Here is a 26,027-nt window from a genome sequence, read left to right on the forward strand (position 1 = left end):
AATTTACAGTATGAGAAACAGCAATTCTGTGTTAACCATTAGCAGAAGAGCCATAAATAGAAAGTGATACAGTTGGTTAAGGACTAGACCTTTCTATGTCACAAGGAAGGTGAAAAATCTGAGTTTTGAAATAATAGCCTCAAAACTGCTCCTGAATACAAAGACAACGACTAAATTCGCAGTATTTCAGTTTCTGTTTGGTATAAAGCATAACCTTATATCATATGCTGCCTTTACTTTAACATTTGAAGTTTATGCTGAAGTTTTAGCTTAACAGGTGGTAGTTTTTCACTGTTAGAGGGGCCCAGAAAGCCCTTCCCAGTTTTCACACAATTTCTGACTGAAACAGCAGTGCCGGGGAATTGCTGGGGCAGGCTCCAAGAGAAACCATGAGATTTTTCGCACTGCAACAAAGATTCAAGTGAAAAATCTTTCTCCTTTTCACTATATTGCATAATACAAAGACAAAAACACCTCTCATTTCTCATGGAAGAAGTTAAGCTACAGCAATCCGTTTGCAGGCTACCAAGGGGAAGGAAAAGTGGCCTCGAAGCAGCAGCACGTCATGCCAGCTCTCACTCCCCAGCTGCGCCCACCGTGGTGGTGCCTGAGACATGGCAGTGCTGCAGCCCCTCCATGGCTCACACTCCCTTCTTGCCCCATGCATGGTGGCATGGGGTCCATTATAAACCCTTTATAACCCATTATAAACCTTGCTTAGGAAACCAAGCACAATGTTCACATGGCATGTTTCCTATATAAATTGTTTTTATTTTCATCTGAAATTCCTGAAATATGCTTCATTGAAGAGAAAAACATTACAACAGAATTGTGCTCAGAGGTAATAAAGTAAGGAAGTAGCATTTCAGATGGTATTATGGCATGCTTATGAATTCCTTTTCTCTTTATCCCTTTGGCATAATTTTTGTATCAGACTGTTAGATGTAACTAAGCTGTACATTTTAATGTATATGTTAATGTACACAAGCCTGTGAACTGTAAGACATGGAGAAAATATTTTCCTAATAGAACAAGTTGAAACAAATATTAAATTACCACATTTAGTCTTAGTCCCAAATTTTTCATCTATAGAGTGGAACTTTTCTCCATGTCAGAGACAGGCAGATGTGGGCTCACAGATTTCAGAAGCAAAAATACACATAGAAGCCCAGATGTCTTAAACTCCTCTTACTGAGGTGTATGCTTGACCTCAATACTGTTTGTTTATTTCAAAGGGAGGTGAATAAGCTGACCAGTTCTGGAAGTTTCACTTCAAAAGGGAAATCATAGGGGTTATAAATCACCTGAAAATTCCAGGGAACAGACTGACAAATAGTTGGGCTAGACCATTCAGTCATACAGATATTTACAAATATTTTAGAACTAAAAGACGAAAAATCAGCAAAAATAGTGAAGATGCTTACTAGTACGTATGGATAAAATACCAATATTTTCCCAGCCACAAATCCAGTTTTATTAATGCTTGGTTGCTGACTGGGATGAAATGTGTACTATTAGAGATTACTGTTCCCACCCATTTCCCATGTTAGCTTTTGCCAGGGTCAAAAGTTTGCTATTTTTGGTGTGCATTTAAGAAGGCTTGTAGGTAGAGTGAGATGTGTAAAAAGTACCATAGCTAATTGTAGCAAGACCGTGTTTTTGCCAGTGTACCCTAAACCAGGTCCCTAAGGAGTACACCTTGTATCGGTGAAAAAACTTCTGCGACAGGATAACTGAGTCTGTAAAATCCTTCTGTTGCCACAGCACTGTTGATGAGGTATGTATGTTTTCCTGGCTCCTTGCCAATGTAGTTATGTGGCTAAAACTTGCTAGTGTGGCCCGCATCTCAAAACTTGATACGTACAGAGAGAACTGAGACTTGGCACTCCTGCTCAGATACACTGCTACAGGGTTAGGCAAACTGGGAAGTTAAGGACTTCTTCCTCAGGAATATGTTAAATAAATTATTGTCAGTGTTCCTACTGAACTGTAAATACCCAGGTTAGTAACTTCATAATGTATGTGGGCATTTTGCTGTTACTGAGGATGTATCCATCTACTCTGCAAAAATGAGCTTCTTAAACACTGCAATATCTACCACTATGATTTCCAACAAATGCCCCTGTTCAAGGATTAGCTCCATCATTATGAATAGTGAACACTGGGAGGGGACTTCTGGATTATGTATTTACATTATACATCAAAACCTTATTTTCAAGGCCCCACAGACTCTGTGGTTTTTGAAGATGTTCACAAGCTGATTTTGTGCAAAATAAGAAACAACGTCTATGTAAAGGCCTCAGTTTTGACCTATGCTAAGAATTTTCCAAACTCATAAAAATTGCTAGGTCCTTATGCATGCCCCTGATTTCAGCATGTTACTAAATTTGAACAATTTTTGACACAGTAGTAGTTTAGGTACACTTGGTTGGTCAATATATTTGTATGTATATTTCTCAGTACATGTGCATTTACCAAAGTACTTCTGGTTTGTCAGTGTGTTTGACTTACCTTCACTAGAATTTATAGTCTTTTAAATTATCCTTCTTTGGCTTCTAAGATTCAGATTCTAATTTATTACAGCCTAAACTTTCCAAATTGATTTGAATCTTTTCTCAGCAGAAGTGGAACTAGAAGCAATACATTTTGATTAGCCTTTCATAATACAATTACAAAATTTTCTACATAATTTCTACAAAGTTCCTACAAAGTCTTTCTTAAAAAATATTATTGATAAAGGAATCATTATTTTCCCCAGCCTACACTATTTTCAGGTAGGTTTTGCATCTGCTTGGATAACCTATTCTGTAAATCAGTTTATTTTCCTTGCAGTTCTGTAAGAGAAAAGATGAGCTCTCAGGTACGTAAAAAGTAATGATTGCTAGAAGTCTCATCCCAAGTTATTGAAGTCAACAAGAGTCTGGCCAGTTTAAATGAGTTTCAGATTAGGTCCAAGGTGAAACGTAAATGATTCACTAACTGAAGAGGTCCACAGTTTTACTGAGTACCTTTGTGTACCTGGGGAAGGCGCCGTAGTTCCTGTGTATTCCTAAAGTACCGGCTGATTTATCCCAACACCAATACTACTGCCAGAAATGGTATGTAATAAACTCTTAAGACACGTTTTTCTGGATTATTTCATTTAGCACTGATTGGTTCTCAGAGGAGAGGAAAAGAAACAGGAATTTACGTCAGGGAAACACAAGTATAATATACACTTCCAAATATATAGGGTAGCTTCCTGTAAATCAATGATTATGGTTGAGACCTTGTATGCTTCCTAAAAACTCATATGCCTTGTTTTACATAGAATTCCTTACATATCTTTTCATTGACTTTTCTGGAAGAAGTCTATTCAATGTGTGATTTTCATCCTCTACTCCAGTGCACAGCTGGAAGTGTATTCAACCTGTTCACCACCACCTCTTGGCCATTTGAGTCCAACCTGTGAGGCTTCCCCTGTCCCTCTTTTTTTGCATTCTGGAAAGGACAACCCAGAAAGAGAGTAGTGGAGAGACTGATACATTGTAAAAACTTCTCTTTCAGTTCTGGAAGGAAGGCAGTCCACGTAACAGTGGATGTCTCAGAAAAAACACTCGCCAGCTGTGGCATCCTTCCCATTTTCTGCAGGACGCTTTCCCACTCTCTTATGCTTTTCTGTCCTGCCCTTAAATATCTCTGTCAGTTGATAATAAGAAATAGAGAAATAGTAAGTGTTCCTTTTCCTGAAAAGTACAAGACAAGCAATGAAGAGAGAAATTGGGAGAAGAAGGAACAGAGGAAAATGGCAGAGAAATGAACCTCCAGGGTTTTTGTGTCTAGCTTTTTGCTGTGACAGGCATGACAACATATAATCTCTTTCAGAAATGTATCAAATTCTGTATTAAATGTTGGTGATGCCCTTTACTCCCACCATTTCTGTGGAAGAGGTTGTTCCAGAAACTCATGTTCATTCCTAGCCCATCTCTGGCTACACCTTCTCCAGCTTGCCATTTGCCATCCCAGAGAGTGCCCCAAAGCAGACAAGCTGCAAGCAGCACTTCTCCACTGGAGTGAAAATGCCGTCCTTTGATGCAAATGGCCTCCTATCTCCCGCTCTCTCTGTCTCTGCAACCTTGATCTCCAGCCTTAGCTCATTCTGAAGGTGAGCTGTCCCATTAGTAGCTACTTACTTTTTGGAGTCACAACAGTGAGCTTTTCCAAAAATGTATTTCATCTGTAGAAACAACTCTGAAAATTGTCTTTCTCTGCCACCCGCTTAGAGATGGCTAATGCTATCTCTTGTGGTTAACAACGGTTCTAGCATGATTCGATTTTTTATTTTTTATCTAGAAAAGCTCCAAAAAGATCAGTTCTCTCTTCTGACATTAAAACTAGTGTCTGTCTGTTCTGCAGTGTGATGGGTTTGTTGTTGAACCCCACGGTCTTGGAACAACACAAATAACGGAAAGTCATCAAGTTGAGTAAAAATGCTTCAGAAGCTTACAGATCACATAGCCTTCAGATAACATGAATTAGTATGAGCTCAGTAGTAAAATATATGGCATGCTGTAATATTGCTTGACAAAATATTTTTTCATTTATCAGCTGATAGAAGTGTGAGTTCTCCTGCTGCTGCCACAATGGAATTATGATTCTGACACTGTGGCTTTCCTTTGCCCATTGTAAAATGTATATGATGTCTTAGGGCTGAGTAAACAATCAAATAAGAAGATGGAGCCAGGTTCTTCCCAGTGGTGCATGGGAAGAGGATGAGGGACAATGGGCATGAATTGAAATGAGTGGTTCAGACTGGATTGAAGAAAAAACTTTTTCCTCATGAGGACAGTCAAGCTGTGGCAGAGCTTGCCCAGAAATGTTGTGCAGTGTCTGTCCTTGGAGAGTTAAAGCCCTGACTGGACAATGCCCTGAGCGACCCTGCCTGAGCTCAGACGCTGACCCCGCTTTGAGCAGGAGGATGGACTAGAGACCTTCTGAGGTCCCTTCCAGCCTGAATTATTTTGCAACTATGTGATCTGATATAAAAATAACCAGAGAGGTTGCCACAGTTTTATGGCTATGAAAGAATCACCTGCTACCAGCAAACAGATGCCCTCTCCCTGCCAGGCTGGTAAGATGAATGTTTAATTAGAGGTGCCTCACACCATGCCGTGATAGACACATTATGAAGGTGCCATCCAGATATGAAGTAAAGCAGTTTGCATGGCATGATCATTCTGTTATGAACATACACACAGTCTGCTTGTGAATATTTCTCTTCTAGGAGAAAAGAGCGAACACATTTTGATCATCATCCTATAGGCAAGAAATATATAGGTAAGAAAAAGTTTCTGAAGGAATCAAAACTTGCAGAAATTCAGGTCTTGCAGAAATTCAGACTTGTGAATTATAACATGGAGAAGGAAATACAGGCCACTGAATCTAAGAAGTAGAGAAACGCAGAAGTCCACTCCAGGCAAGAGGTGAGCTGCTGTGGTAAACACTGTCTGAAGCCTTCAGTTCTTTTCAAAACCTAATTAACAGCAAAATACATTGCACTCCAATGAGACAGAGCTGCAGAAGTGCACTAGGGTGACCATTTCTGGATAAGGCAGTCTCTTGGCTCATAAATACAGTGAAGCATTTAAAGTCACCATGGTTACCTTCAAATTCAAGCTATAGTTATTATTCCAGGAAAATCCTGGGTCTGCAAACTGCTCTGAGATAAGAATAATGAGCCCTTCATTAGTTGGGCAGATATACATGACTCTACCTATCAGGTTGCATGACTTCCATTTTATATGGGGTGAATTTGAGCTAAGCAGCTTGCAGCTGAGCACCTGTCATTCCCAGGCAGTTGGAAAGCAGAGACCTCAAGTTGTTTTGCTGAAGATGAGACTAAGGGCTTGACTGAAAGCCCCATTGAGTTCAGCTGATGCTGAATCAAGCTGCCAGAGAAGAGAGTCACCATAATGAAAATACTGTAGGCCAAACCACCCAGTACTTTTCCCCTAGCCGTATATTTAAATCCAGATTAAATGAGGAATATGAGAGGTGCATCTGTGACAAATCAGTCTGTATTTATCAGTATGAACTGTGATGTATTTTGGAAAAAACAAGCTCTTGTGAGGTGTTACCTTATATGGTTACAACCTGTAAGGAGAAAAATCAGATGGAAAAGCTGAGTTCAGTTAGTTTGTTTAAAAATAAAAGTATTAAGATATTCTTTACTATTTCTTTTTTCACACTTTATTTTCTTATATGCAGAATGTTTCAAATAAAAATGGATGGGTTTTTTTTTTCAAATACAGTTTTGCCAAGCAACTTTGAAAAATATTACCCAGAACCTCTGAGCAATCCTAGCAAGAACCTGACTCAAAAAAATGTAACTATACTGTTAGTACTTTCAAGCTGACCTTAGAAAATACACAGATTGCAACTCACTTTTAACTTGGGATCTAAAGTGTTTAAATGATAATTTTTATATTGTGCTAGGTTTGAAGTCTGAATGTTCCTTATAAAGCTATGAGTTATATAAATCTATTTTTCTTGGTCATCCTAAAGATGTTTAACGGAGAAAGCATGGTTGTTAAACACACAAAATAAGATTTTAATCTATACAATCCATCTTTAAATTGCTGTTGTGTGGGAGTACAAGTCTGAACTTCGCCATTAGCTATTTCCAGGGCAACAGACTATGATGATGTAAATTCAGGATTATGACTTCACCATAGGAGCAGGCAGCAGAATCTGAACTGTGATGGAAAGCACTGATTTAAAAACAAATATTAGCAGTAAAAGTGAAAGGAAAACATACAATAGTATGTATTCTTAAGTTTGGAAACAATGCCTTTATTGTGATAATGCAACATTTCATGATACATAGTGGAGTAACAGAAGAGGACAATGAGACAGTCAGGATCCATTATGAAAGACAATACAAAAGCAACAGGCACATGGTTACATGTCCCTCCATACTGCTGACAGAGTGTCACAGCACTGACCTAAAGGGACTTTCTAAATATGTCTGTGTTGCTTTTTGGTCCATCACCTTCTTACTATGTCAGGAAATGAGAATGCCAGTTACTCCTGATTGCAAGCACTGAGTGAAATAGTATCAATCCTGAACTAAGATGATCCACCAAGTCTTTCACACACAGTTGTTAGCCTTGTGTCAGATGATAGTCTGGCTAGATTCAAGAAGAGTAATCTACTGAAGACCTCCATAACCTATGGTTAAATACTGGACTTTGCTGCTTGGTTGATTTTTTCTTCCTTATCTCTCTTCACCCTCCTTGCCTTTCAAATTTCCTCTTTTTTTCCAGGACCACAAAACTTCCTTTAAAATGTGGCACTTTGGCCTTAGATATAAACATGACCAAATGCAGATGAACAGTTAATTTCTCATAGGTCAAGAAAAGGGAGACTTGTACATTCTTATCAATCTGTACTGATTTGCAGACCTGTACCAAATCAAAAGTGCCAGACAACACGTGGATAAATGGAGTCAGCATCTACACCAGTTTTCAGGTGAGATAGAAAAGTATCCAATTAAATTAACACAGAACATTTTAATCATATAAAAGGTATTGAAACAACTTACAATATTCAGTAGAAGCTCTTCAATATCATTGCATCCTGTCTTGGTGCAATATATCACAGAATGACAGAAGGGATACCTCCAAGGACGGAGACCCCACAACCTCCTTGGGCAACCTGTGCGGGGCTCGGTCAACCTCACAGTGAAAAAGTGTTTCCTGATGTTCAGAGGGAACCCCCTGTGCTTCAGTTTGTGCCCATTGCCCCTGGTCCTGTCACTGGGCACCACTGAAAAGAGCCTGGCTCCGTCCTCTTTGCATCCTCCCTTCAGGTATTTCTATACATTGAGAAACTCCCCCTGAGCCTTCTCTTCTCGAGGCTGAACAGTCCCAGCTCTCTCAGCCTTTCCTCCTAGGAGAGGTGCTCCAGTCCCTTCATCGTCTTGGTTGCCCTTTGCTGGACTCTCTCCAGTATGTCCATGTCTGTCTTGTACTGGGGAGCCCGGAACTGGACCCAGCACTCCAGGTGTGGCCTCACCAGTGCTGAGTAGAGAGGAAGGATCACCTCCCTTGACCTGCTGGCAACACTCCTCCTAATGAAGTCCAGGACACCATTGGCCTTTGCCGCAAGGGCACGATGCTGGCTCATGTTCAACTTGGACCCAAGGCCTTTTCTTCCAAGCTGTTTTCCAGCTGGGCATCCCCCAGCACGTACTGGTGCCTGGGGTTGTTCCTCCCCAGGTGCTGGACTTCGCACTTCCCCTTGTTGAACTGCATGAGGTTCCTGTCAGCCCATTTCTCCAGCCTGTCCAGGTCCCTCTGGATGGCAGCACGACCCTCTGGTGTATCGGCCCCTCCTCCCAGTTTGGTGTGATCAGCAAACTTGCTGAGGGTGCACTCTGCCCCATCATCCAAATTATTAATGAAAATGTTAAACAGTATAATATTACAGAACAATGTAATATTACGTGATACTATAAATAAGTGTGACTGAATCTAACCCTTTAAACCTCAGCTTTGCTTATTCAATTCAGCAGTCACCAGCCATTCTTTACCCCAGTAAAACCACTGAGCCAAAATTCTTCAGATTCAATTCTGTTGTGTCAGTGTTTTATCAAAAGATGAACTTGATCAATTTTAAATGCTTTTCAAAGTATTTGAGCAGCAAGTTCAGTTACCACGTGCTTTCTTTGAAGAAAATAATGAAAGTGCGCTAAGTTAGGGAACACAAAGCAAAACATGCTACTCTAAGGGACAGGGTCATTTCGCAGTTATGTCACTGACATTACTACAGTAGAGCATGAGCACAGTGCCAAAACTGCACCCTTACAATAAACTGCATTACCGATATAATTACAGAGAAAAATGATGAGCGCTACTTTTTTTAGAAATAAACATGTAAACATTTTTAAAATATGATACTAACATCTTAGTCTTCATATTGTTTCTGATACTTCTGCATTGTAGTGTCAAGAAACACATCAGATAAAAATCTTTCTTTGTTTTGACAGCTGGAGGTCAGATTTTAAAACAGAAGGGGAACAAACAAAAATCAGCAAACAATGAAAAGATATGACTACTTGGTCCTTACCAAGTAGCTAGCTCAGTATGTATTGAGATATAAAGTGGACCCTTCAAGATTATATATGTCATGCCACATTTACATTCATAACTAGACTCCTGTACTATAGCAACTTGCACACCAGATGCTGGGACTGGGTTTGATTAGCTGGTCTGCTGTAAGGGAGAGTGGCCTTACCAGTCGCTTAAGGAGAGGTAAGCAGGGCTTCTTCCTCCACTCCTCCAGGATTCCTTGCATTTCCTCTCATCTACGTGGCAGGGCAGCCTAGTGGAAAGCTGCCTTCTCTGTCCTTCAGCATTTGCTGTATTCTGGTAGGCATGGTGAATTTGGCAATCCCATCAACACCACCCTAGTCAGTTGTACTGCAAGTTTTCTGCTTCCAACAGGTGTTGCAAGAGTAGATGGTGAGCTTGCCTATGTAACCCAGGTCTCCCAGTAGCTGAGCCCTCTGAGGTGAAGTCTCTTACATCAACCCACACTAATATTTAAAAAGAATATCCTCCAGCTGCTTGGATGCCAGCATCTTCCTTGAGACTCTCCTGACTAAGTTTTAGACAGAGCAGTGACTGTCATCGAAGTGCCTTAATCCTCTACCTCTGTCAAGGTAGAGGTATATGAGATGCAGCACTGATCACTCTGCTTGGCTGATGTTTTGCCTGCATCATGCACCACTCCCTGCAAACTTTAATAGCAGCTCTTCTAGTTCTAGATACGAAATCTTTGAGCTATGTTAAGCAGTGGAAGGCCAACAGCCACATAGCCTTTCAGTACATACCCATTTATTTGTGCACAGTTACATTTTGATTGCTAGCAGTTAGCTGGGGTTTCATCCAGGCCATGGGGATTTTGAATTTCTCTCACTTTTTAATCAAAACATTATGAGTTCCAAGTCAAATGCCAAACAGAAGTCATTGCATCAACTTTATTTGCTTTATCAGCCAAACTTGTAGTTTCAGTCAAACAACTATATCAAGTTACCATATGCAAGATAACAGTTTACCTCTCTGACAGTGTAAATAGATCTTGAAGTGACTGTCAGTCACGTTTGCTTTAGAAATCCATGAAGTGCCCAACTGTTAAACAGAATCAGGATCATAAATCCTTCATCAGGCACAATTCGGTCAAGATGTGCACCGGTTTTCAAAGACAGAAAAACCTGTAGTTTTTAACGAAGTGAAGAAGGACGGTATGTGTTCATTGCCTTTACAAATCAAGTCACTTTGTAGGTGTTTAACTTCAGACTCTCCCATTGTTGTCTCCACTGGTTACTTCACTTGAGAAAATTGCTTTTCAGTCTAATCAGCTGTTCCCATGTTGGCCTCTTAGCAGAAGAGCTTGCCCTGCTCTGCACAGTCCTTCAAGGAGAGGCTGGTGGCAGCCATGCCCGTGGCCTCTGGCAGTTCTCCACTGCTTCAAGTCCCTGTGTGCTGCCTGTGTCCCCTTCAGCTGCAGCACAGGAATCAAGAAAGAGCCTTTGGACACCACAGGAAAATCCACGACAAAAAACTTCCACTCTTAATTGCCAGCTTGCGTCTCTATGGCTCTGCCTTTTTTTTTTTTAAATATAAATTATGATTAAAACTAGCCATTTACAAAACCACAGAAATGAAGGGAAGCACAGCTTCATGGAGCCCACAGCTGGACTGAAAATTCTGCAGTCAACCTCTTAGTGGAGATCAGTAATTATTTTTCATGGCAAGCCTGATGTTGACTACACCGCCGTTTAAAAAACTCCCTTGTTCTTGTTTCTCATGTGCAGTCTCTGACCCAAGATGCATTTCCCCAAGAAAGGTTGGAAATTAATTTGACAAGATGTTTTTGAGATTTAGGACTTTGAAAAGAAGTATGTTTTTCATTTGGGAGAAAGTCTAATATTTTTGAAGTTGTTTTTTTAAAGGGCTTAGTTTTCAAATGTATTTCTTATTAGTTCTTCATAAAAATAACACTCAGAAAACTTTAAAACTCTGGAGTCCTTCACTATTGCTGCTGGAGAGGGTTCTGCTCTGAGTATACATTTCTGCAAATGATGCAAACTCTGATGTGATGTGATCATAGAGTGTTCACAAAGACAGAACACTTGTCAGACACGCTATGTATGAATGATTGAGTGGGGCCAAAGGAGGAAATTTAACATCATTAACATCCAACATGTAACTTGAACCTTTCCTACTGCTTGTCAAATACTGTTCCGCAGTTCTGAGGCTGTTCTTTTGCATTTCCATCCTTCAACTTTCTCATAAAGGTGTTTTGGTTTTTTTAAGGTGGAAATTCCCCTCAGCTGTGTAATTTTTTTTGATAGTGGTAAATAATATGCTTTGAGCACTCATCAGAGTTTGGATTTGCTTCTAGAACACCTCTATATAATGGCAGAGTACACTTGCTGAGTTAAGAAACAGACAACACCAAAAGGACCATCATGAACAAAGCTCTTTTTAAGTAGTGCCAGATACAAACCAAGAAAGCTTCCACCAAAAGCCACCTGAAATGCATTATTAACTTATTAATAGCAAGTAACCATTGCCATCTGCAGAGGTGACTACACTCTGGATTGTAATGTGCAGCTGCCTAGGCAGACAATGACCTTCTGCCCCCAGTCCTCCATCTCCTGCACATGGTTTAAATACTTCAGTTGCAGCTGTTCAAGAGGAGGAAGCGCTAGTTTTGAGAAGAACTAACCATGATTATACTTGATAAAAATATTATGCAGTTAAAAATAAGCCAGTAGATTGAAGGAAGCAGCATATTGTATTTTTATGGCTATGTTATAACATAAGAATGAAAGAGTGAGTGCAGTCTTTTAGTCTCAGATCAGAAGTCCGTTTAACCCAGCACTGTCTCTGACAGCGGCAAAGCAGATGTGTAGGGAAGACAACACACACACAAGAAAAACATGTCTGATATTCTGCATAGGATATTTGGCAGGTGCCAGGTGGGGTAATTAGCTCTCCAGGGCCAGAATTGGATTTTCATTAATCAGTGTAAAATATGGCATAACTGAACTCATCTGGCAAATCTAAGAAGGACTTGGTCATTAGACATTTTTTTTGGTTAAGAAAGCATAATTTCTTTTTATGACATGCTGGGATTGCTGAATCCCAGACTTCATCAAAGTGGCAAAATAGAGTTCTGCAAACACACACACACGCACACAAGTGTCTTTAAGGAAGCAGCTCTGCTCACCAATTTAAAAGGGACCTTTTAACTTTTTCTTCTAACTCCAATCTTTTACTGTCTGGTTCTTTGGTCACTACTATGAGAAATACCAGGAAAAAGAGAGAATTGTTAGATGAAGGACAATGGACTGAAGCTTAGTCTCTTCAAAATGAATGGGAAATGAGTTGTTGGTGAAGAGAGTCATGACTCTTTCCTGTAGAGTAAAACAATATAGCTTTACGTGAAGTTTCAGATATATCCTGCAGGCATTTGAAAGAGGAAAAAAAGTAAATGATGATACAGTTTGTGATAGAAAGCATAGGGCAATGCTTTGAAAAAAATGCATAAAGGAGAATTGTGAGGCAATCAAATTCTGACCATCTCTTTGTGTAGTGAGGAATTTATAACTCATTATGGTTAAAGGGAAAATTTAATTTTTGGTTTAAGCCTATGAAGCTAGCCAAAAAAATGTAATTAATTCCGTACCCATCATTTCCACAGCTTCACATTTTCTTGATATGAGTCCTGAAACACTCTAAAGGAAATGTTATGGCCTATAATAGAGGATTAAGGGGCCCCTGAGCTGTAGCAATTTCACTTATTCCCTAGGTAGAGTTGGGCATATTGGCTGATTTTTCTCCCTTTATATATTCCCCAAACACAAATACTTATGTTTGCATCTGACCCAAACTGTGTTCCCTTTTATGACTACTTTTACAGACCCTGCTTTCCAGGTCTGGGTGCAGAAATTTCATGGATATTTAATTGTTTTCTAATATAATCACAATGTTGTTGTTGTAATACAGTGTGCCCAGATCATTGAAACTGCCAGCATGATTGGCAGTGGTGAACCTGAGTGGTTCTGTACCTAATCTAGAATGAAATTTCCTTGATTGAATGTATTTACTTGCACTGTAGTGAGAAAAAAAAAATCAAAATCCAGACATTTGAAAATAAGGTGACAGAATTGATTCAAATCAAACTCCTATCTTCTAGTCCTGCTTTTCAAGAATTGGTGAACTAGCAACAAATGATTCTCTGTTCTTGCATTCCAGTCAAATTAAATTTAATCTTAAACTCAGCTTTATAGCTAAACTTAAGTTGGGCTTAAACTTATCAAGTGTTGACTAAGGTAATATCGTAGGTTCTCACTAAATTGCTGAGAATAATTGAAGGCATGGCCCATAATAGAAAAACTGTAGTTTGCATTTTTAATTAAATGAATGCTCATCAATTTAAATTAAGCATACTGTGTTTATTTAATTGACTTGAATAGAAAGGCTCATCTCTTGAACCATTACTTGGAACGGCATTTAACACACTGTCTTCTGTGCAACCACTAGTGTGAATAAATGCTACTTCAGAAGTGAGAGTTACAGAGTTGGGCTTCAACTCACGCCTCTTAAACAATGCAAGTATGACAACATTAAAAGTATATATATCAGAATGACACTCATGGAATGTCAGTGTAAGTTAGGAAAGGTCTCACGTTGGTTTGAGCAACATACACACACGTACTGTTCAAACGGCTATCTGCTTCGGATGTGATTTCGTTGGCTACTTAACGACAACAAATCCTGTGATCTGCATTTTAACTTTTCTTCTGAAGTTTGGTGATGTCTAAGACTTTCTCTGCTGTCTCCCCTGTCTGCTCTCCATCTCTCTCTCCAGGGAGGACATGCTAATTCTTTATCCTAGCTGGCAGAACTAGCACTTCCCAGTCACTCTTAGTCAGAATTACATGTTTTGCCACTGTTTTCCACACTGAAGCACCCGAATTTGCAATGAGTCAAACCCAAGCTGTAAATTCTTTTCCAAGTTTCTGAATCTTTCTGTCTTGTTCAAGTAATTTATCATAATTTCCTTACAAGAAAATTAGGCAATGAAGTACATATCATACCACGCTCCACAGAACTTCGGTTAATAGTGTCTCTGTAACATTCAGACATTAAAATGGCAAATGTCATACAACAAAGCAAGCCACGAACTCAGGAGATTCCATGTTCCCTACACGCAGTTATTGCTTTGAATATTCTGGCAATTCAGCCGTACAACTGAAGGACTTACTGATTTTACAGGAAAACACAAGATCAAGGTCAAGCCAAGTTCTAAACATTTAGTCATGCAATTCTTGGTTAGTATGCAAAGTTTCTTCGAAATTTAATCCACTGGCCATGAGCATGTCTTTTGATCTATCAGTGTTTAGTATTTTGGTACAAATATTTGTACAAATGGAACTGATAACAAATAAATCAAAGTGTTCCAGAAGTAAAATGCATATGCTCTGAAAAGATAAATTAGACAGACCAACAGGTTCTAGGTTTTGTTACATGATTCAGTAATTCAGACAATTGTCCATTTGTGCATTTTGGGTCTGACTCTACAACAGAAACCCTAACTTCCTGTAAAACCTATGGGAATTGTGAACCCTGATTAGGGAATCATTATTCTGTTTTACTCAAGAATTAGGAGATAATCAATGGACTTGTCAGGTAGGAGATATAAAATGAGACATAGCATTTTTTTTCATACAGCACAAATAGCCACAATTTTTAAGAGCCAATATGACAACTGCTATAATTTAAACATGACTAGGGCTTGCTGGAGTTAACCAGATCAGAGAGGCAGTATGTTTCAAGGGAGCACCCTTGAATTAGGATCCAGGAAGAGTATACGCAGGGGAGGAGTACCAGGCAAGCAAGCCACTGTAGCCACTTTTTTCTGCTCCTTGTTCTCCAAGTGCAAAGCAGGACTTGACCTGAAGTCTCAGGCCCGTACTGGTACTGTGGCTGCCGTCTTCCAACTGCATGACTGCAAAGCTGGAAATCAAGAATTGCTATTGACTGAAATGAGATTAACACAGTCAGTACTGGTATCTTTTTCTTCCCTTCTATAGCAGCTCTTTTTACCATTTACTGTTGCTTTTGGAGCCCTGCTCACTTCACCGTGTCTCAGGGCTGAAATGTGCTCCATTTTTACATTTTTTTCTCTCTGTAGCCACAAATGATAATCAAATCATACTGCTTTTTCTTCTAAAACATTCTCAAATTATTTCTATGTCTGGTCTAACGGAAAAAACACTTTATCACAGTCCATAGCAAAATTCCCTAGAATTTTAGTGGATCTAGAATTTCACTTTAACTTTGATATGCTTAACCTCAGCAGGGTACTTAATTGTACACATGTAGGTAGCTTCATTGAACTCAAGGGGACTAATCTAACTGTACAGGCCTTGCTACGATTTTTCTTCCTTTGATATATTTTTGAAGTATTCTGCATATTTTACATCTTCCTGTCAAGTGTTTGGTGTCAGTCATTATTGCAGAGGAACTGCAACAGGTGAACCAACAATCCATTCTGAAAGTGTGAGGCACTTCAGTTTGTTAAAAGTGAACATGTTCATATAGCAACTGATACGTAGTTCTTCCATCCGAGCTATCCTCTGTTGGAGCACCAGTAAAAAATCCTTAACATTTGGTTTATTTAATGACAAACTAATCTTAATTGGAAATCTTCCAGATAACTCGGTTTCAACAGTTATTTATGCGTAGCTCATTTTGTTTGGTAATAAAAATAAATGAAAACAAAATTCTCATAGATCTGGAGATAAGCAGGCAAAAGAAACCCTCTGAATCTAGCCCCCAGAAAACTAAACTGGAAATAGAAACCACAGTTTACATCTTCTTAAAAAGTCAGTTAATGGACACCTAACTTCAATCTAGTTGCCACAAAAACATCACACATAACTTCTTATAGCTAGTTTATAATCTACATTGCCCCCTTTACGGCCATGAAAATCTGTTGAAGTTTTGTTATGCAGCAATGCAGTTACCCACTTTCTTCCTTTAACTAATTTATTGATGATTAGAACTTAAAAGTAGGAATAGCGCAAGAGGCAGAAGAATTTGCAAGAAAGAAAAGCTGTCATTATATGCCGTATCTTTATGCCTACGTGGCGAGTTTCTTTGTGGTGCTATGTGGTGCTTTTAGGATATATCCATGAAAGTGCTGCAGTGCTGCACATATCGTTAATGGAAGCTGCATATTCACAAAAGCTGCAGACAAGTATAACCGAATTTGGGGGTTTGGATGGTTTTACAATGAGTTGCATGCATGACCTGGCTCCAGTTGCCAAATCACCAGCTTCACCCAGCATCTTGTGTGCCTTCCTCTCACCTTCTTATTTCAGGTGCTCCAGGCAATCCACAACCAATTCATTACGTGAGCAGGCAGCTCTCTGCACTACCTCTTGCAGGCTTGAACCCGACCCATTTCCAGGCCAGAGCCTTGTTAGTTTCAGGTGTGCACAATGTTGGAATTGGATGGCTGAAGGATGGAGGTGAGATGAGTGGGAATTGTGGCCCACTGTGTAGGATAAAGCTTCTCTGCTCCCTGTCAGAACTGGGAAGGACAACTTCAGGGTGATTCTCTGGTGACTATTTTATGCCTATTCATTGCAAGCTATGGAGTTTCCCAGCTGCTGATTTATTAACAGTAAATCTTTGTTCTGCTGCTTTTACCTTCCCTTCAGCCGTAAGGGTCTGTTCTGCTCTGTCTGCTTTGCAAGCCCATTTTAGGCTATTTGTATAATCATAATGCTTTGTGTGATCAGGGCTTTATCCATTTTAGGGTTTATAAGTCAGGCCAAAGAGAGAAATAAAGGGAAAAAGAATCAAAGGAAACGGTCACAGATGAGAGGTAGCAAAAGGAACAAACTTTTCCTCCCCATCTATAATTGACTGCAGAACAAAATCAGACTGATTTAGGTAATCACAGGGTATAAAAATCAGGCTTGGGGTTAAACCTATTTTCCTGAAGACAGCAGGACAATTTACCTGAATGCCACATTTGTAATAATGATGTTTTATATGAGTGATTACAGACTAAAAGAGGGAAGGCTGGCACTGGACTCACAGTCAGGCTGAAGGTCCCAGCTGCAGGTACAAAGAGATTTCCACTTCCTCACAACGTAGCATTTTAGAAAAGGCAATATTTTTCCCTAATAGGCTGGTCACCTACTGGTGTTTCTCAGCATCCTAATGCTTTTTACCACTTTAACAAAGACGTGATCAAAAGATGTATTTCTTTTGATGTATTTCTTGACTAATAATTTCAGTAAAGTGTTTTTCAAAGGTATTTTGAGTTCAATCTTAACAGTTTGCTTGAATTGGTTCTTAACCTTTCTCGGTTTCTACCTCATCATCTGGGGTCAACATCCTCCATGTTAGGCTTTTGTCTCACAAACCTTGGACATGTAATTACATTTCCAGAACCAGGAGTGGTAGAACCTCTCCTGTCTCACGGTGGGGACAGACTGCCTCCTTCTCTTCTCCCATGCAGGCTTTTCCCCTCTTATTCCTCTTACCAGCTAAACCTTCGTTTCCTAGTTTCCATCAGAGCTGCTAATGGAAGCTGGCTAAGGGAAAGGAAATTCAAGACACTACAGCCAAACTAAACAGCGCAGACTTTGATGAGATCCTAGCAACTTAGCTTCTCACAGGCAACAAACAGGTAGGACTTTCCAGACACAGTCAAGTACAAACAGCACAGCAAACCAGGTTGCTTAGCCTGGGTAAGAAACCAAGTCACTGGGAAGAAACTGAAGGCTTTAAGGGCTCAGATGGAGATTTACACCCATCCACAACCATTCCTGGTGGTTTCAGTAGGAACTTTAGGGTGTGGGTAGGTTCTCAAATGGAGTGTGGGCAGGGAAGGGGTATATATGGAGAAAGGACTACAGAAGCTGAGCACACAGTGTTTTGAGGCAGCTGGGGAGGGAGGAAGACACCGCAGCTCTGGCTGGGAGCTCATATCTCTCCTCCCAGCTTTTCAGAAAATGCCACGTAACATCCAACACGCTTTACACGAGCTTTGGCATGTTCAGTCCACTTCAGCATTTGTGACCAGTACCCTCTGCTCCCAACCCCTGGTAATGTGGATAGCATAACTAATGCCATTTTGTAAGGCAAGCAGCCATCCTCTGTGACCAAGGGGGTCACGTATTCATTCCTGTTCCCATTCCCTCGTTATCAGGCCCTGAAGGTCCTGTGAACCAAGTAGACAAACCAAACAGATATCTCCTTCCCCTCCCTACCAGTCTCAAGGTTCCTAGGCGCCAGGGCGATTACTCCTTTACTGGCCTTGAAGGTCCCAGGCATCCAGCCAACCCGGTGGCGGTGATGACCCCATCACAGAACAGGGAAGCGTAACTGCACCCAGAACACTGTCCATAAAATCAAGCAGTTACAAGTCCTAAGTGGGGAACTTGGACCAGAGCTGCCGCTGGACAGCGAGACCCAGGACCCTCCGGTGGCCAGGGACACCTCCACTGTCATCTGCTTCCTCCGAGGACTGAGTGAGTGACTTGTATTCTTTTATAGGTTTTTCAAGTCTAGATTATGATTGTTATATTGATACAGCAAACCATGTATTAAGATCTGACCCGATCTGCAGAGGGTCCAGGTGATTAGAAGTCGTAAGTTAAGTTAGGATCTAGGTGATGAGAAATTATAAGTTAAGTTGTATTATAAATTCTGTATTATGCTACTAATAGATTGTACTATATTGATTCTGCTTGTAGAAACCTTGTGCCATTCTAATCATAAAGTCTGTGCTATACTAATCATAATATCCTGTTAAGAATATAAAGCTTTAATTGTAACTATGATTTAGTGCCATCACCATTCTGCCAAGGATCCCTAGAAGAACCTGTCTGTCCCCTCAGTGTCGCGTGACAGCATTGTCCACTTCAGTTTCTTAGGGGCTTCATTAGTGCAAGCTTCTCACCTCCCGCACAGTCATGTCTTTGGTATCTAGTTTCATTCCCCAGTGCCAAATCTCTACAAGTGGTGAATCTCTGACACTTCACCAGCTAGGACACATACTCCCCAGGTCAGAAGACGCACCTAAGCCAAAGGGAACACATTGCTCTTACCTGAGTGTGTGCCATGAAGGGCTGCTACCTGCACTGGGCCAGTATTTGTCATTCAGCAAAAGAATATCACTATCTCAAGATAAAGTTTAAATATACAACCTCTAATGCGCCTCAGTCCTAACAGTTGATCACTGACAAGTTGCGGAGGAGGCAGGCAGGAGAACAGACACGAGCAGTAGTAACTATGTATTTCTGAGGCTAATGATCTGATCCTAATGCACTGAAGTTAGAATTACTATCACAGCTTACCAGGGGTTTAAATATCAGTGGCTGCTTACGTCCCACATTTCTCCCTTCCAGCTGCTGAATTTTCCTTAAGCTGACAGGCTTGCAAAGCATTCCCAGAGCTGTAGTAGCTGGTCAGGAGGGTGCAGAGACATGCTAGCAAGCTGATTCCACTCAACAAATGGAAATCCTATGTGGACCACAGAAAAATGCAGTTTCATGGGGAGTTAAATAGACGTGGATTTGAAAAACAAGGTTAGTTGCTCAAAACCTAGGCCTAATAGAGAAGGCTTAATCTTCTATTAGCCTGCAGCATGTAAGATTTCATACCGTTTTAATCAGCCTTGCCTCGGATGTTTTAACCTTGAGGAAACTATCTACACATGCTGCAGGGTAACAGGGAATCTGCTTCTTAACACTTGTTTCTCTATATTTTGGCCATATATCCCTGTATAATGTTTTAGGGAGAGACACTGTGCCGTAGTGTACTGTCTCTGTCGCTCTTCATCAATGCGCTCTGTCTACACTGCTCCATCTCCCCTGGTGCCTTTGTAGCAGGAGCCTTCACATAGTCTCGTGTCACGATGTTGCACTTCACTTGGCTGTTTCCCTCGTCCTGTGCCCCTACGCGCTGAACTGGGGCCACTTAGGAAAACGTGTGAACTTACATTCGTCCTGCAAAGCTCGTAAGACCCCTCCCTGACAGACCGCGCTTGACCCGGCACACATCCTCTGCGGGATGCCGCCGGGCTGTGTCTCTGCCCGTCCTGCAGGTACACGTGGGCCAGGGAGGCTACCCTTGCAGTGCTGGTGTGTGCCTGCACTGCGGGACGAGTCCGTGCTCCGTCCACGCAGTGTCACGGCCCCATGTCCCCACAGGCCGTGCCTGAGCCAGCCCTGCTGCGGGGCCCGGCTCCACCTGCGGGGCCGCGGCCACCGGCCGCTCTCCCCTCACGCCGTCCCGCGCGGGTCCGCACCTGCGGCTGGCGGCGGGCCGCCCCGCGCTCTCTCCCGGGTTCCTCCTCAGCGCCCGGAGGAGCGCGTTTCCCCGGCCGGCGCCGCGGCCCGCCGGCCTCCCCGCCGCGCACCGGCCCGGCGAGCTGCCGGCGCTCCCGCGGCGAGCAGGTCGCCGGGGGAGCGAGGCCCGGCCGGCGCCCTCCGCGCCTGCCCTCGCCGCCGAGGGCCGGTCCCCGCCGCGGCCCCCGCCCGCCTGTGTCACGGCGCGGCGCCCCCTCCTCCCGCCCACCATTTTCTTCCTTCCCAGACAGGCGCAGGCGAGGCGAAGTGGCGGGCGGGCGGCTGCCTCCGTCTCCCTCCCCTTCTCCTCAGATGCCCTTTGCTGCCGCTGCAGGGTTATTATTACAGTATGTGGCTGCTCCCTCCCCCGCCCCTCCGCGCCGCTCCGCGCCGCTGGCCGGGCGCCGCCGCTGTGCAGCGCCTTGGCCCCGCTCCGCGCCTGGCCGCCGCCCAGGCCCGCGCCGCGCTGCTGCGAGGGGGGTGCCGGGCCCCGCGCGCGCGCGCGGGGCGGCGCGGCGCGGCGCGGGGACACCAACGGCCGCGCGCCAACGGCTAACGGCTAACGGCTCCCCGCCCGCCCCGCCGCTCCCCTCAGCGCCGCGGGCGGCGGCGGCCCCACGCCTCGGGGGGCCGCCGCCGCCGCCGCCCCCCGCCCCCCGCCCCCGGCGCTGCCCGGCGGAGCGCGGCCGGCGGCGGGGCGGTCGCGGCCCTGGCTCCCAGACAGCGGGGGGACGCGGGGCTGCGGATTATTGCAGACTAAGCAGTCTGGCGCTGCAGCAGCGGGCGGGGGGAGGCGGGCGGGAGCGGGCGGGCAGGCAGGGGGAGTGTGTATGTGTAAGGAGGGGACGGGAGGGGAGGGGGGAGAGCTGGCAGCCTGCCAGCTACCATCAGAATTAGCTCATTGTTCAATATAACCAGCACTGGCAACCAAAATCCAGCCTGAGAGAGAGGCAGAGAGAGAGACTTTCCCCCAGCCACCCCCACCCCTTTTTCTTTTTTCTCCAAGGCTGCACTTTGGAAGAGGTGCAGTCATTCTTCCCCACACCCCCTACCCTCTCTCCACTCCCCCAACTATAAATTCCCTTCTGTAGCATGCTGCCCTTTTTTAATCCACATTTGTGTTTCAGATCATGTAGAAAGGACAGAAAGTGAGCAGGGAGCGGGGGCTTTTGTCTGTAAGTATATGCAATTCCAATCCACAGAATTCTAATTTTTTTTATTAATCCTCTCTCTCTCTTTGTTTCTTTTTATTTCCTTTTGTCCTTAGCTGGACTTTGCTGCAGCTTGCCTTTCCCCCCTCTCGGTGCACATTTCCAAACAGGCTTGCTTAAAGAAGATGAGAAAACGTGCAGTATATGTATTTAACTCTTTGTCTTTGTGCTTTAAGGCTGGATTTCTAAGCTGGGGATTTTTCTGCACACATGCAAGGGGAGATGAGAAGTGGTTTTCTAAAACTGTTTCCTTTTTCTCGCTTTTGCACTCTGCAAACACCAAAATGCATTTTTGAACCTAATGCACTTAGCTTTTTTAGCATGCATGCAAGGCTCTAGGATTGGTTTTTCATCTCTTTTCTTCTCCCTTGTAAGACGAATCTCCCTCTTCTCCGCCCTGACACTGGATTCCTCTCAGGCTGCTGGGGTTTATTTTTAGAAAGCAGTCATTCTTGCAACAGCCTTCTGCATTTTTGCATGTGCAGCAGTTAAATTTTGGGTGGTTCTTTTGAGGGAAAAAAACCCAAAACCAACCGTATTTTGGTGAACATTTAGTGATGTGCTTTCTTTCAAACGTTTCTGTGTACATTTATAGATATATGAGTTTGCAGTTTTAAATCCAATATGTATGTGTGTTATTGTGTGTAAACATATGACTCATACCTAATTACATTTCATACATACACACTATAGGTAAGAAATATATAATCAATAGAAGAGAACTTTAATTTTTGTCACTATATGAAAACTGATAACGGAGGTGTGCTACCAATTCAGTCAATTAAGAGAGTGGTAATTTAAGGTACCATTTAAATGAGGTAGGACCTACTCTCTGTTTTTTTTCTCTCCCTATTTAAAATAGGGGGGTGTGTGGAATAGAGAGAGAGAAAACTGGAGGTTATGTAATGCAGTGCCATTTCCAAAAATACCTACTCTCTGGGCCATTACATTGTGAAAGCCTGACACTGTTGTACTTGTTTCTTGATTGCAAAAAAACACACTTTGTAGTATGCCTGGGAACAATGGACACCTTTACAGTAAGCATAGGGTGACGTTTTTTTGTCCTCTTGACTGATTTTTAGGTGTGTTAACCATTAGGTATAGTGCTCTTCAGAGATGTACCAAGCGCTAAGAATAGCATAGGGTTCTGCAAATCCAGGTACCAGGGATTCCTTTGTCCTATATTTAAGCCACAGACCACTGAAGTGCAGAGACGCATGATATATAAGCGTACATGTGGTTAGAATAATTTGCATGACTTTAATCTTAACCACTGAAGCTTATACTTGGCTCACCCACTGTTATGCTGGCAAAAAATACCTATTAAATACTGCGACAGTTGGAATTACTTTTTTTTTTCATATTTCATTTTTTAAATTGTTTTCAGATTGTTCTCCTTGTGCTACTTGAGAGAAACTGCAATCGCAAGACTTAACAGAATCTAAAAATGGTAAGAATTAGTTGCTTTAGCAAAGAATCAATAATTTTTTGTATAAATACAAACCTTCTTTCCCCATTCCCCAATACTCATTTATAAATGCGACCTTTATAAGACATACTTTTGAGGCTATGGGGATTTGCCATGCAATGACTGATGTACTCTGAAAACCTCCGTATGTCAGATCTTTGATTTTCTTGCATTTTTTGAATAAAAATCTGAAATCCCTCTTTGTGCAGTAAGGCTTATTTAATTGAAAGTGTTTAGGTTACTATGAAAAATACACATCATGACACATGTAGGAATACATGCAGACAAAAAAATACCCAATAATTTCAGCCCCACCACCTTCCTCCTAAAAAGAAGAAATAGGTCATTGCACTTCACAGTAAGTGAAGCAGATTTAATGTTAGTCTGTCAGGGAAGTACATAAGATGCAAACCAAATTTTCTTCTTATTTGGTGATTTTTTCGGAAGGTTAGCCTTTCTTTGTGATACAAATCTGTTCCAGAAAAAATGGGTAGGCCTCAGCCTAACTGAACTTACAGGCACTTAGTTGGAATGTGTTTATTGAAGAATGTTCAGCAATAACCCATTTCCTTCAGTGCTAATTGTGTTTATATTTTTACTGATTAAAGCCCATTTGTTATACTCTGAGATACTACTGCTGACAAATACCTAATTTTAAGGATGAAACATTATACATCTAAATATTCTCTAAATATGGTATTCTCTGAGGACTGTCTCAGAATCAGCAGGGCAAAGACATTTGTTTTTTACAGAAAAAGTACATAAAGTAGGCAGAATTAGTTTAGATGCTGTGTAGTCATATAGCATTCTTGACTGAAGATGCAGCTATCACTGAAGGATATCTGAATACATGTATTGACATAAATGTGGTATATTTTGGGTGCTATGTGATAATATCATTGTCAAAAATCTATTAATTTGTATGGGGCAATAGCTTGTCTGAAGTAGCATTGCATAGGGTGTACATTAGCACAGAATATTTTCTGAAGTGTGAGGTTCTCAGGGACATATTCTTATTAAGATTGAATTAAATTAATGGCATTAATTATATTATCCTTGTCTGGTTCTTTGGGGTTGTTTTGATTTGGGGGAGGAGGGATGATCAAAGGATGTTTAAAATAAGCAAATATGTAATCAGTTATAAAGGCTTTTTTTCTTTTTGGCTCCTTGTTTTATATCATTCCTATCTGCAAAAATAAACTTGCAAATTCTGGAGTTTTAGTCTATTCTGGAATCTACTTTCATGAAAGTGCTTTGCTCATCTGTGTATAAATGAATAGTTGGGGGTGGGGAATTAAAAGGGAAATGATTCACTTAAACTGTGAATAGAAATCATGTTAAAATACATTTTGTTCACACAACTGTGGAATATTGGATAAGGCAACTGTTTTCCTACCAACACCAAGGTGACAATCAGCCCACATTTTTAGATGGTATGCAGGCTGTTATGTGCAATATATGCCTATCTATGGAACAAAAGATTATTTTAAGTTTAGTTAGGCATAAAATAGCCGCTGATTTTTACCAGCAGATGATTCTATAAATCTAGCAAGGTTCCTGTAGTAGTCAATGAAACCAGTTTTGTAAAGCCGGTCTCCGGGCCAGAACATAAAATACAACTTAGAACTGTCCAAATGCAGAAAATAAAATGTAGTTACCCACCTGTCTAGTCCTATTCTTTGTTTTGCAGTGTAGCATAAATAAAAATCTCATTTGGCTGTTTTTGAAAAGTTTTTTATTTGTTATGAAAAGGCCTAATTCCACTTTTTTGTGACTGTTGATCAGAAGTTCAATGTAAGAAAGACTAGGTTTTGCCCCAACTTGCAAGGTTGCTTAAGATGTGATACTTGGCAGAATCTCTTCCCCTACCACCACCTTTTTTTTCCCTTTCTTTCACTTTTGGCACAGTAACACCAGATGTAATTTTAAGTCAGACTGCTGACATACTTTCCTTGCAGTAGTGGACACACTTGTCTTTCTTTGGCATATTTCTTGTATTTATTGCAAGTGTCTCCATAGCCATTCTAAGTTGCAGGAAAAATTCCTTACTTATCAACACTTTCTACACTGAAATACATGACTGTGAAAGTGCTTACTTTGTTTTTAATATAACAGCCTATGCAAAGGCTCTATTCTGCTCTCACTGGTCAGTGAAAATTTAGCTGTTACATTTCACCAGGCTGAACTAAACCTGAAAAAATGGGGAAAAATGGCCTGCTTATTCCTTTGCTAAACTGAAAGTTCATTAATTATTTAGTTAAGCTTACAGTAAAAATAAGAGTAACTAGAATAAACTTGTTGAGTGAGAACAAACGAATTCTTGGTTTAACTTCACTGTCTTACCTTCTTAGTTTCTTCATGTTCTTAAAATGTTTCTTAAACTGCTTACAAGTAAAAGCAAATAACTTAGCAGGTTAGTTTTCAGTGCTACTTCTCCTTGTCCTAGACTTGGAATTAGGATTTCCTCATACCTGGTTAATTAATCTTTCTTGGAGCTGTATAGCAATAACGTCTTCAATAATTTAAAGAGAAATAGAAAGGCAGAAGAGTGTGCTTTCTATTCTTCTTGTAATTTTAACTCATGGACATTTTGAGCCATCTTACTCAAGAACACCTGCCATTTGAGGATCTGTCCTTACTTGTGTATAATATTAAGTGACCACCTAAAAGAAGAAAGAACCTTTTATATTTATGTGCAATGTATAAAATCCTGAGGTGATTTTAATGGCTTTTTTTATTTGAAATGCTAGAATTTCTGTATACCACCTTCATGGAAAGTGCTGTATGTCATAAAATGCAAATTTAGATTTTAGTGCTAATTAAGGGGGAAAAAAGGTTCTAACTAAAAAAAAAAAAAAATTGTTTTTAAAATCTATTTGGCCTATGTGATCCAGCCATTGAAATAAAGGATCTTGTCAGA

The 26,027-nt window shown here is 41.4% G+C and overlaps 1 long non-coding RNA gene across 1 annotated transcript; it reads left to right on the plus strand.

Annotated features, from left to right (window-relative positions):
- The first annotated feature begins 18,521 nt into the window (after positions 1 to 18,521).
- Positions 18,522 to 23,091, plus strand: LOC127027701 (uncharacterized). The gene is made up of 3 exons (XR_007767828.1): positions 18,522 to 18,607; positions 21,556 to 21,603; positions 23,027 to 23,091. It is a non-coding gene; the product is annotated as an uncharacterized LOC127027701 (long non-coding RNA).
- The last annotated feature ends 2,936 nt before the right edge of the window (positions 23,092 to 26,027 follow it).

Source organism: Gymnogyps californianus, chromosome Z (genome assembly GCF_018139145.2).
Source record: "Gymnogyps californianus isolate 813 chromosome Z, ASM1813914v2, whole genome shotgun sequence".
In the NCBI taxonomy this organism is placed as follows: domain Eukaryota; kingdom Metazoa; phylum Chordata; class Aves; order Accipitriformes; family Cathartidae; genus Gymnogyps; species Gymnogyps californianus.